General features: G+C 36.5%; 1 protein-coding gene across 3 annotated transcripts in view; it reads left to right on the top strand.

Moving 5' to 3' along the window:
• The window catches only part of LNPK (lunapark, ER junction formation factor), an 81,237-nt gene that overhangs the window by 46,670 nt on the left and 22,502 nt on the right, over positions 1 to 12,065 (top strand). The gene's annotated exons all lie outside the window — the stretch shown is intronic.

Here is a 12,065-nt window from a genome sequence, read left to right as displayed (position 1 = left end):
AGAGATAGAGACAGCCAGCGAGAGAGGGAACACAAGCAGGGGGAGTGGGAGAGGAAGAAGTTGTCAGGGAAGGCCACATTGATAAATTGACCAAAGTTATGGAAGAAGTGAGGGAATGAGCCATGCAGATATCTGAAGGGAGAACATTGCAGACAGAGGAATCGGCAAGTGCAAAGGCTGAGTAGAGAGCATGCCCAGATTGCTGTGGAAATAACAAGACCAGTATGACTGCACTGGAATGAACAATGGGGAGACTAATAGGAGGGGCAGTAAGAGAGGAAAAAAAGGATCATGCCGTGTAGGGCCTTATGGAGTATAGACCATTGTAAGAATTTCAGTTTTCAATTACTTAAAAAAAATGGTTTTTGTTTTGAGCAGAGGATTGACGTGATCTAAATTATGTTTTAAAGGGAAGGTTACTCTGTTGAGTCTGTAAAGGGAACAAACGTAGAAGGAAACTACTTGGGAACCTATTATAGTAATCTAGGATAGCATTGATTTGGCTTGGACCTTGGTTCAGTAACAGTGGAGGTGGTTTAAGAAGTCAGGTTCTGTATATATTTTGAAGTTAGAACCCAAAAGATTTCCTGGTGGATTGGATATAGGGTGGGAGAAGGAGGAATCAGAGATAACTTAGGATTTTGGCCTGAGTAACTGGGAAGATAGAGTTGTCATTTACCAAGATGTTAGAAATTGCATGAGGAGCACTTTTTGGGGAAGGGGGGGATGTTTGAGATGATGTGGTGAAGAACAGGATTTGATTTTGGACATGTGCATTTGAGATGCCAGACATTCGAGTAGATATTTTAAGGAAATGATAGAATATAAGTCTGGCAAAGAGGAATTATCTGGCTTGGAGATATAAATCTGGGTATCATCAATATGTGGACTGTATTAAAACAATGAGACTGGATGAGATTACCAAGGATGTAAATGTGGAGAAAAAAGAGAAAAGGACCAAGGCTGCCGTGGAGCACTCTAACCTTAAGATGTTGGGAGTAATGAGGAGGAGCCATAAAGAGGAACTGAGAAGTGGTCAGTGAGAGCAAACCCTGGAGAATGTGGGGTCCTGGATGCTAACTAAAGAGAGTGTTTCAGGGTAGTGGTCACCTATGAGAAACATTGCCAATTAAGTTTAGAGTTCAGAATTGAATATTGATTTTAACAATGTTGAGGTCCATAGTGACCTTGAAAATAATGGTTTTGGTGGAGGAATGAGGGCAAGAGCCTGATTAGAGTGCGCTTAAGAAAATAGGGAGTAGAGAAGTTGGAGACAGAAGAGACTATTCTTTTGAATAAGAGGGAGTGGATGGGGAAGCATTATGTGTATGTGGATGAACTTGTTGTATGAAAGAAATAGCATGTTTGTATGCTACTGGGAATGGCCTAGAAGACCAGAAATAATTGATGATGGAGAGAATGGACACAATTGATGAGGAGGCAAGAAGGGGTGGGATTTGATGTACAAGTGTGGGAGTTAGGTTTGATGGGAGCATGCATAGTTCATCAGTAGTAAGGAGTGAAGACAGAGAACATGGGCAGATACAGGTAAGTGGTGGGAATTGTCTTTTCATTGTATCTGTATTCTTAATGAGAGTGAGAATGGGGAAGATGTTATTGGGGGCCTGAAGAGAATATATAAAATAAATCTCTAGGGGAGTGAGAGAGTAAATGGATTAGGAAAATGTGGGAATGCCAGGGGACACTGATGTCCACTTAAAGTTAACAGTCATGAATTTGGGGCACCTGGGTGCCTCAGTTGGTTAAGCATCCGATTCTTGGTGTCAGCTCAGGTGTTGAACTCAAGGTCATGAGTTCAAAGCCCATGTTGGGCTCCACGCCCAGTGTGGAGCCTACTTATAAAGAAAGAAAGAAAGAAGGAAGGAAGGGAAGAAAGAAAGAAAAAAAAAGTAAGTTAGTTGACAGTCAATGAATATAAAGCATGGTTGCACATGTTTTCCAGTTGTGTTTAGCTGTATGGGTACAGGTGTGGAGTAGGAAGAGAGTTGGTCTTAACCAGTGTTGGGGTTTTACCTAATGGATTAAATAAAGTGATAAAGGGGCAGGGGAGGTGAAATTATTCACAGGGGAGTGATTATAACAATGTATTAAGGAATCTAAGATCATCATGAGGGAAATAAGGACATGAGAGGAAATAAGGACATGATGGACAGTCAGAGGTGTTGGTATTATTAATATAGGGGTCTGCAAACTACAAGACCTGTTTTATACGGCTCTTGACCTTAGAATTGGTTTTACATTTTTAAAGCGTTCTAAAAAATAACAAAGAAGAATAAGAATATGCAAGAGAAACTGTATGTGGTCTGCAAGCCTAAAATATTTACTTTCTAACAGTGTAATTATTTAATAACTAATGGATCATAGATCCTCTTGGAGTTGAAAGAATAATAGAGGAATTAATCTGGAAAGGTAACTGTGGTTTCAGAGTGGGATGCTTGAACTTGAAAAGGGTGCAGTTATCATTAATGGCAAGGTTCTAGGATTAGTTTTTGACTATAAATCCTTAATAGACTCTCCTATATGTGTTTCAAAAAGGAGCTACATATGCACTCTTTTTTACCTTTATACATAACCCTGCATCTCTACTAATGAAATTAACAAGAGAAAAGTCAATTGTATTCTCCCACAGCTAAATTTGAAATCAATAAGTATTGCAGAAAAGTTTAATGGCTCTAGAAAATGGATTATAACTTAAGTAGGTTTTTAGAGTTTACTCACTTGTGTTCTGTGGCATATATAGAAGATTAAAGTAGAAATCACTAATCTTTTTTGATCTTGACAACAAAGGGAGTGATATTTCATATTTTGCTGTTTTTTGAGATGTACGTTTGATTTGGAAAATCTGGAAAACACTGGCAAAACAGTAAATTCACTTTTTTGTGTTCTTAAGTGTTGTATCTATAGTGTTACAGTTATCTATTGTGTGAACAAACCACCCCAAAACTTAGTGGCTTAGAACAACATTAATTTGTTTTGCTCATGAATTTGCAGTGTTGGCAAGGTTTGGCAGAGATCGCTCATCTCTGCCTCACATCTCCTGGTGTTACCTGATTGGGCCTGGAAGATATACTACCAAGATGTCTTATGCACATGGCTAACAAGTTGGTGCTGGCACTCAGTTTTTCTCCACATAGACTTCTCTTATGGGTTACTTGGACTTGCTCCAACGTGGTGGCTGGGTTTTAAGAGCAAGCAGCCCAAGAGACAAAGAGTAGTCCTGAAAACTGGGGCACCTATATTCTCTTGGTAAAACAGTAACAGAGCAAGAATTGAGGGAGGAGACATAGACATCCTCCTTCCCCCATTTGATGGGAGGCAAATTTTGGACCTGTATTTTAAAACTGCCACATGTTCCTTAGTACAGGTAACAAAGGCATTTAGATCCCCAACCATTTTTCAGTGTTCTTCTTAAATGCCACCATTACCATGAACCCTTCCTGCATCCCATTACTGAGTTTTTAATCTCCTCATTCTTGGCCCCTCCATGGTACTTTGTTGGTTCCTTTTTTTATGGCACTTAACCTGGTGTTTCATGATTTTGTGTATCTTTGCTTGCCACCTCTATATGCAACTCTGCATTCCATTCAGTAGTGCTTTACTCATAGTGGTTGCTTAGTAAATGTGTTGAGTTGAAGGAAATAGAAGACTTTTTTTTTTTTAGAATTAACGAATTTTGTTTAAGTGTTGTAGAGTAGTGATTTACGAAATGGGACCTTGGTGAACTGCAAGGTATAGGTTGTTTAAAGTCGAAAGGTAGGAGTCAAAGTAGAAATAAATCATCAAGGTGATGAAAAAAAGTAAATATTGAGATAAGGAACTATAAAACAAAACATATTCTTTTTTAATTGAAGTATAATTGACATACAACATTAAATTAGTTTTAGGTATACAACATAGTGATTTGACAATTGTGTGCATTACAAAAGACTCTCCAAACTAAGTGTAGTTATCATCTGTCACCATACAAAGTTAGTGCAATATTGTTGACTATATTCCCAATAGTGTACTCTTCATCCCTGTGACGACTTTGTTTTATAATTGTAAATTTGTGTCTCTTAATCCCCTTTACCTATTTTGCCCCCCCGCCCCCATTCTCTGGCAACCACCAGTTTGTTCTCTGTATTTATGAGTCCGTTTTTATTTTATTTGTTCATTTGTTTTGTTTTTTTTAGATTCCACATATAGGTGAAATCATATGGTAACTCGTCTTTTTCTGTCTGACTTATTTCACTTAGTATAATACCCTCTAGGTCCATCCATATTGTTGCAAATGGCAAGATCTCATCCTTTTTGATGGCTGAGTAATATTCCATTGTGTGTGTGTGTGTGTGTGTGTGTGTGTGTGTGTGTGTGTGTGTGTATCTATATCATATCTTTTTGATCCATTCATCTGTCGATGGACACTTAGGTTGCTTCTATGTCTTGGCTATTGTAAATAATGCATTGAACATAAAGATGCATATAACTTTTCAGAAAATTAGTGTTTTTGTTTTTTTCTGGTAAATATTCAGAAGTAGAAGTTGTATGGTATTTCTACTTTTTATTTTTTATTTTTTTGAGGAACCACAAAACTGTTTTCCATAGTGACTGCACCAATTTACATTCCTACCAACAGTTTACAAGGGTTCCCTTTCTTCCACATCCTTGCCAACACTTGTTGTTGCTTGTCTTTTTGTTATTAAGCCATTCTGACCAGTGTGAGGTGATATCTCATTGTGTGTTGATATTCATTTCCTTGATGATTAGTGATGTTGAGTTTCTTTCCATGTGTCTGTTGGCCATCTATATGTCTTCTTTGGAAAAACGTCCACTTAGGTCCTCTGCTCATTTTTAAATTGGAGTATTTGTTATAAATAATATAAGCAAAATGTATTCTTAATTTAAAAAGCAGGAGAACAAAATAGTAAACTAAAGGCTGGCAAGTGGTATATATGATTAGCATATTTTCTGCTTGTAGGTAGCTTGTTTGTATGATCTGAAGTTAGGTTGAAAGTCTCAGTGTAGCAGGCAACACATATTCAGCTGATTAACAATCTTAAATCTGTCTGCAGTCTTAATTCCCCTTGCATGTAGCATAACATTTATAGGTTCTGAGGATGAGGATGTGGACATGTTTGGGAGGCCATTATTCTGCCTACTACACCATCTAAGTTGGGTAATAGGCAGTTGGAAATTTGATATTGAAATGCAAGAGGAAAGTAAAGTTATTTCAGAGATGTTTATTAAGCTCTATGCTAGTTACTTGCCAAATCCTGGGGCTGCAAAGATGCAGTTTTTCTCTAGGAGCTCTTGGTTCAAAGGAGTATGCACATGTAAATAATCTTAACATACTAAGGACTGCAGTGAAGGTAGGCACAAATCATAATGCATTATAAATTTTAGTAACAATTTGCTTTGAGAGTGCATTGGGAAAGGACTCTCAGGTCTACTTCACATGCAAAGATAAGAAGAGAAAAACAAGTTGGTACCTTGAGGGACTGCAAATAGTGCTATGTGCCTGAAAAAGGGAGGTAGTGTTTTAGTGAGGGAGGGATAATTATGAAGTATTTTGTATGCAACACTATGGAGTTTGGGACTTTATCTTAAATGCAACACGGAAAGCCTCTGGAGGCTTTGCATTTTAGAACACTTTTTTTTTTTTTTTGTAATATGGAGCAAGGATTGGAGAGAGCAAGGCTGAAGACATGGAGATTGATTAGGATATTATCTAATATAGAAAAGAGATAAAGGCCTGAACTACATAAAGTTGTGGCAAAGGAGTTGAAAAAGAAGAGATTTAAAAGATAATTAAGATTTAAGGGTAGATTGACAAGATTTGATGATACTAGATTTGGATAGTGTGGAGTGGGAGGAGGTGTCCAGATATCACCTAGGTTTTTGGCAACTGGTTAGATGTTAGTGTCTTAAGCAAGGTAAGAAACGTAAGAATTTGAGTAGTAGGTTTATGTAGAAGATAATGGATTTGCTTTTGGCTTTGTTGAGTCAAGTGACATCCAGGTGGTATGGTTTATAGGTAATTGATTATTTTATATGAAACTCAGGAAAAAGGTTAAGGTTATAGGTACAGATTAGGAATCATTGGGACGTATAGATGATAGTTCTTCAAACCATGGGATTGAGTGAAATTGCCCAGGGAAAGAAAATAGAGTAAGAAGGCTATGACAGAACCCCAGGGAACATTAACATTTAAGGGTAGAAGGAGAAAGGAGGAACTCAGGAAAAAGAAGGCATGATTAGAATTAAAAGCAGAACTAACCTGGTGTCTAGAACGTTGAAATGTAGATGGGATGGCATCTGCTGTCATAGTCTGCAGAGGGTCAAGTTTAGTAGGAGATGAATGAGGTCATTGAATCTGATAGGTTGTACAAAGTTGAGGGTTGTCCAGAGTTGTCCAGAGTTGTTGTAATGAAAACTGGGATTTGTATCCTGCCTCTATCTCTTATGTACTGTGAGACTTTTGACAAATTACTTAGCTTCTGAGCTTTGGTTTCTTCTTTTGAAAACTGAGGGTTTGAATTTTCTCAAAGAGTTGGTCTTAATATTAGGCGACATTAGTAAACTCACATTAAGCACCTATTATAGTTCCTGGCAGATAATAGGGATTTGATAAAGAGTAGCTGTAACAGTAATGGTGATAAGTTTGTTGGTAACCAAACCAATGGTGCCTTCAGTGGTAAGTGATACTGTGGTAGCTAAGAAGGAGAACAAAAAACAGATTGTGTTAGGTCGAGGAGTGAAATGTTGGACAAGATCTTTCTTTCTTTTCTTTCTTCCTCCCTCCCTTTTTCCCTCCCTCCCTCCCCCTTTCTTTCCTTTCTTTTCCTTTCCTTTCCTTTCCTTTCCTTTCCTTTCCTTTCCTTTCCTTTCCTTTCCTTTCCTTTCCTTTCCTTTCCTTTCCTTTCCTTTCCTTCCACTCTCCTTCCCTCCCTCCTAACTTCCTCCCTTCCTCCCTCCCTCCCTCTTTTTCTCTCTCTTTTCTTTTTCCCCCTCTCTTTCTCTCTCTGTTTCTTTATTTAGCGTTTTTTTTTAATTTAAATTTTATCTATTTATTCGACAGAGAGAGAGATAGCCAGAGAGAGAGGGAACACAAGCAGGGGGAGTGGGAGAGGAAGAAGCAGGCTCTCAGCAGAGGAGCCTGATGTGGCGCCGGGACCATGCCCTGAGCCAGAGGCAGCTGCCTAACCACTGAGCCACCCAGGCGCCCCGAGAAAACAGTTTAAGTAGAGAAGTAGGGTAGAGGCTGAATTTAAAGTAGCTTATTATGAGTAGGTTACGTAGAAGATGATACAGTGAATATAGACCTTAGAAAATTTTTTGAAAGTAAAAGGAAGATATACCAGGTGCATGGTCTTTATTATTTTGATTATTTAAGGAAATCATATAAATTTAAACAAAAGAGACCAGAATTTATATAAATTTAAAAATAGAAACTCTCCTGAAGCTATATCCCCATGTCTCACTTAACTACATTTAATAATCACTTATAAAGAGCCAAATTCACCCTAAATTTAAGAATCTCCACTTTTGCATATGTGAATCATTCAAAGGCTTTTTTTGGTGCTTTTTCTTATGAGGCTGAGAACTGGATGTAACGTTGGTAAAACCTTTGACCAGTGCTAGGGAAAATATGAGGATTGTCTTTGTAGTTTTGCCAACACTCTTTAAAGAAATTTGAAACCCAGAGTGGATAAAAGACTTTTTACTTTGCATAAGGAACCGGTGGTATTGGCTAGGATGAAAATCCAGACCTCCTAACTGTAGTGTGGTATTCTTCCCACTCCAGCTTAATACCAAAACAAAGATAAAACCCTCTACAAGTATGTAAACAATCAGTATTTAAAAATCTGATAAATCGAGAATTATTTGTATTATAGAACGTTTATCTTAAGAATTATTTAAGAGCAAGCTAGAGTCACAGATTTAAGTTTTTGCATAAATTGTGAATTTACACATTTAAATAAGTTCACAAATGAGTTTAGGAAAGCATTTAATTTGTACATTAGTATCCACATTTTAATTTTTGCTTTAGAAATTCTAGATTGCTTAGCTTTTGATTTATTGTGATCTCTGGAACCTTTAGATGAATACTACTTCTAATAGTTTTTGCTTATTAACTACTTGTTAAGTACCTGTGCTTTGGTTAAGCCCTTTGCATTGCTTATCTCATTTAATCTTTACAACAACTGTTAAGAGGTAAGTATTCCTATTATAAGGAAGCTGAACTGAAATTAGTCATCAACTTGGAAAAGGCTGCTTGTCCATCTAATAAACAGGGTGGAGCTGAAATTTGAATCAACACAGCTTGATCCCAGAGTCTGCTCTTTTTTTCTTTGTAGTTTCAAGTTTTTATTTAAATTCCGGTTGGTTAACATTAGTTAACTAACAGTGTAACATTAGTTTCAGGCGTAGAATTTAGTGATTCATCACTTACATACAATATTCCATGCTCATCACAAGTGTTCTCCTTAATCCCCATCACCCATTTAACCCGTCTCCACCCTCCCACTGCCCACCCCCCCCAGCAACCCTTAGTTTGTTCTCTATAGTTAAGAGTCTGTTTTATGGATTGCCTCTTTTTTCTCCATGTTCATCTGTTTTGTTTCTTGAATTCCACATGTGAGTGAAATCATATGGTATTTGTCTTTAACTTATTTCAGGCAGAGTCTATGCTTTTTAACAACTATCTTGTTTTATTATTTTAACCGACTGAGCTACCAAGTGCCGTTTTATCATTATTTTAAACTTTGTTTTCTTTTGTTTATTGTAATATAGAAGTTTTAAATCTCATTTAGATTCTGTTTGCTTCATTTTGAATTTAAAAATATAGACATGTACTCATACTTGGTGTAATTTTTATTGAATCAGTGGTTGATCATTGATAAAGATGTTGAAACATCCTCCAGTCAAGAATTGAACTTACGGAATACTTATGATACTTTAACAAATTGATGCGAAATGCTTGGTAAATCTTTTTTGTGGGATGGTGTTTTACATTTAAATGCAGGAGATGTTAAACATAACCAATATAATACGTTGTTAGATACCAGAAAGTTTTTAGAATAGTTATAATACAAAGCATTTGTGAATGGCAAATAACTAGAAGTGGACATATCTTAGATGTTAAAATTGGGACTACAAGAATATTTCATAACACCGTACCAAATATAGATTTGGTGTTGTATTGCTATTTTCACCTATTGATATTGTAACTCTTTGTTACCTGCTTTTCCTTTGAAAACAAGGAAAGTATGTTTTCTCCCTTTCCTGACTCTTTTGTATCACTTTTCTCCTTTTTCTGTCTAAATTTAGTTTCAGAAATTATTAAGCCACATCTTTTTCATGGAATGCTAGACATGGTGTCCTTTTTTAACCCAGCTAGTTATAGACCTCAACTTTCAGTAGTTCGCGAGTGATATGAGGGATGTATGTTAAAAAGGTACTTTAATTAATTGTCCCAGGGTAGATGTACATTCAGAGAAAGCAGTTTCAAGTCTTTGTTCAAGAAGTGAAAGAATAATAACCACTTTTAATATAGTTTGATATATTTTAAACTTTTATTTATCTGGAAGAAAAATGTCATTTTTTGGAGTTATGTTTTACCTGAAAATTGGCTAAAAAATGATTTACAGTATTTGATGCCTTGTTTTTTAAAAATTAATTTGAATGATCAAATCTTAATGTAAGTTCATTGATCTTAGTATCTTTCGCAGCATTTTTTTTTTTAAGTAGTCTCCATGCCCGGTGTGGGGCTTCAACTCACAACCCTGAGATTGAGTTGCATGCTTTACCAACTGAGCCAGCCGGGTGCCCCAATACCTTTTGCAGCATTTCATGGTTTTCCCCAATGTGTAACCACCTGTTAAGGTGTTCTTTGTGAATAAAAGATAATTAAGTAACCAGCTAATTTGCAGGAGATATTAGGATATAATTAGATCAGATAAAATCTGGAAATTTCTATATAAACTGCATGGAAAATAGCCAGATATAAAGGTAGTTCCATTTATATAATGATGATCTGCTTGTAATTTATTATTTCAGTGGCTAAGTTAGAGACTAAATTAAGAGCCAGAGGAAAATTAGTTGGTCTTAGTAATTACAGCTAACTGGTCATTTGAAGATACTTTGTGTGAAAACGCTGTCATCTGAAATATTATGTATTCGATAAATGTGAGCTATCAATACAGACATCATTTAATCCTTATAACAATTCTATGAGTTAATATTATTATCCTAAATTTATAGATAAAGAAGAGAGGTTTAGTGACGTTAACCCATCTGAAGTCATGTAATGCTATAAGCTACAGCCAGGATTCTAACCAAACTTTTCTGCTAGATTGTAGTGAACTGAAACCTGATGCTAGAGCTGTACTTTTAGTCGCAATGAACTCTTCATGAAAATCTTTAACTGTCAAATAGAGTCCAAATTTAAAATATTTTGCTTCTGGAAGTATGCATTTTTACCAGTCATGCCAGTTAAAATTTAACATCTTTGGTTTCAGCCTACTATTTCAGGATTTGTGATAATTTAAGGTGATATATAGAATTAAAAAGCAATAAGCACTTCTTTACTTGAGATCTTACCATCAACATTCAAGTAAGATATTGGTGGGGAGGGGAAATAATAGAATTGAATTTTGTGTTATGGAGTAGGGGATCATGAAACTTTCCGTAAAGGGCCAGATAGTAAATATAGTAAATGGCTCTGACAGCCATATGATCTCTTGTAAATGCTTAGCTCTTCTAAAGCAGCCATAGACAATATATAAACAAAAGAACATTGTCATCAGGGAAATTCAAATCAAAACCACATTGAGATACCACCTTACGCCAGTTAGAATGGCAAAAATTGACAAGGCAAGAAACAACAAATGTTGGAGAGGATGTGGAGAAAGGGAAACCCTCTTACACTGTTGGTGGGAATGTAAGTTGGTACAGCCACTTTGGAAAACAGGGGATGTCCCTCAAGAAGTTAAAAATAGAGCTACCCTATGACCCAGCAATTGCACTACTGGATATTTACCCCAAAGATACAGACATAGTGAAGAGAAGGGCCATATGCACCCCAATGTTCATTACAGCGTTGTCCACAATAGCTAAATCGTGGAAGGAGCCGAGATGCCCTTCAACAGACGAATGGATAAAGAAGATGTGGTCCATATATACAATGGAATATTACTCAGCCATCAGAAAGAACGATTACCCAACATTTGCAGCAACATGGAGGGACTGGAGGAGATTATGCTAAGTGAAATAAGTCAAGCAGAGAAAGACAATTATCATATGGTTTCACTCATTTATGGAACATAAGAAATAGCAGGGAGATTGGTAGGAGAAGGAAGGGAAGAATGAAGGGGGGGTAAACAGAAGGGGGAATGAACCACGAGAGACTATGGACTCTGGGAAACAAACTGAGGGCTTCAGAGGGGAGGGGGATTGGGATAGGCTGGTGATGGGTATTAAGGGGGGCACATATTGCATGGAGCACTGGGTGTTATACGCAGACGATGAGTCATGGAACACTACATCAAAAACTAAGAATATACTGTATGGTGACTAACATAAGAGCATTGTCACATTTTAATAAAACTACAAAAAGGGGTGGGGGGAGCCTGGATTTGGCATATTTACCAGCCCCTGTTACAGAAAATCTTGTAATTTTTGCAACTAAAAGATAAGATTTATTTATAATAATACTGTTTATGCAAAGTGGAAGTTTTCCTTTATTGAATGTATTGGCAAAAAGAAAATTACCAAAAGACAGTAAGAGTATAAAGGAGATTGGGAATAGTATCTAATAGTAAAGACTACTTTTTCAGCATTTCTGTGACTACTTAGATTAAATACCTCATAAATTATGCGATAATTCCAGAATATACTTATTCACTCATTTCGTAGAGTTAACATTTTGCTTATCTTGAAGAAACAAATCTGCCATTTTCATCAGAGTTTTCACAAATTCTGATAAACTTACTTTCCTTTATCATAAATTAAGAAGGATTACTATAAAAAGACATGACACATAATTGGGTGATGATTTTATTTTA

This window comes from Ursus americanus, chromosome 1 (genome assembly GCF_024610735.1).
Source record: "Ursus americanus isolate L20-20 chromosome 1, mUrsAme1.1.p, whole genome shotgun sequence".
In the NCBI taxonomy this organism is placed as follows: Eukaryota; Metazoa; Chordata; class Mammalia; order Carnivora; family Ursidae; genus Ursus; species Ursus americanus.
Note: the sequence above shows the minus strand (reverse complement) of the source record. Positions and strands in the feature narration are given on the sequence as shown.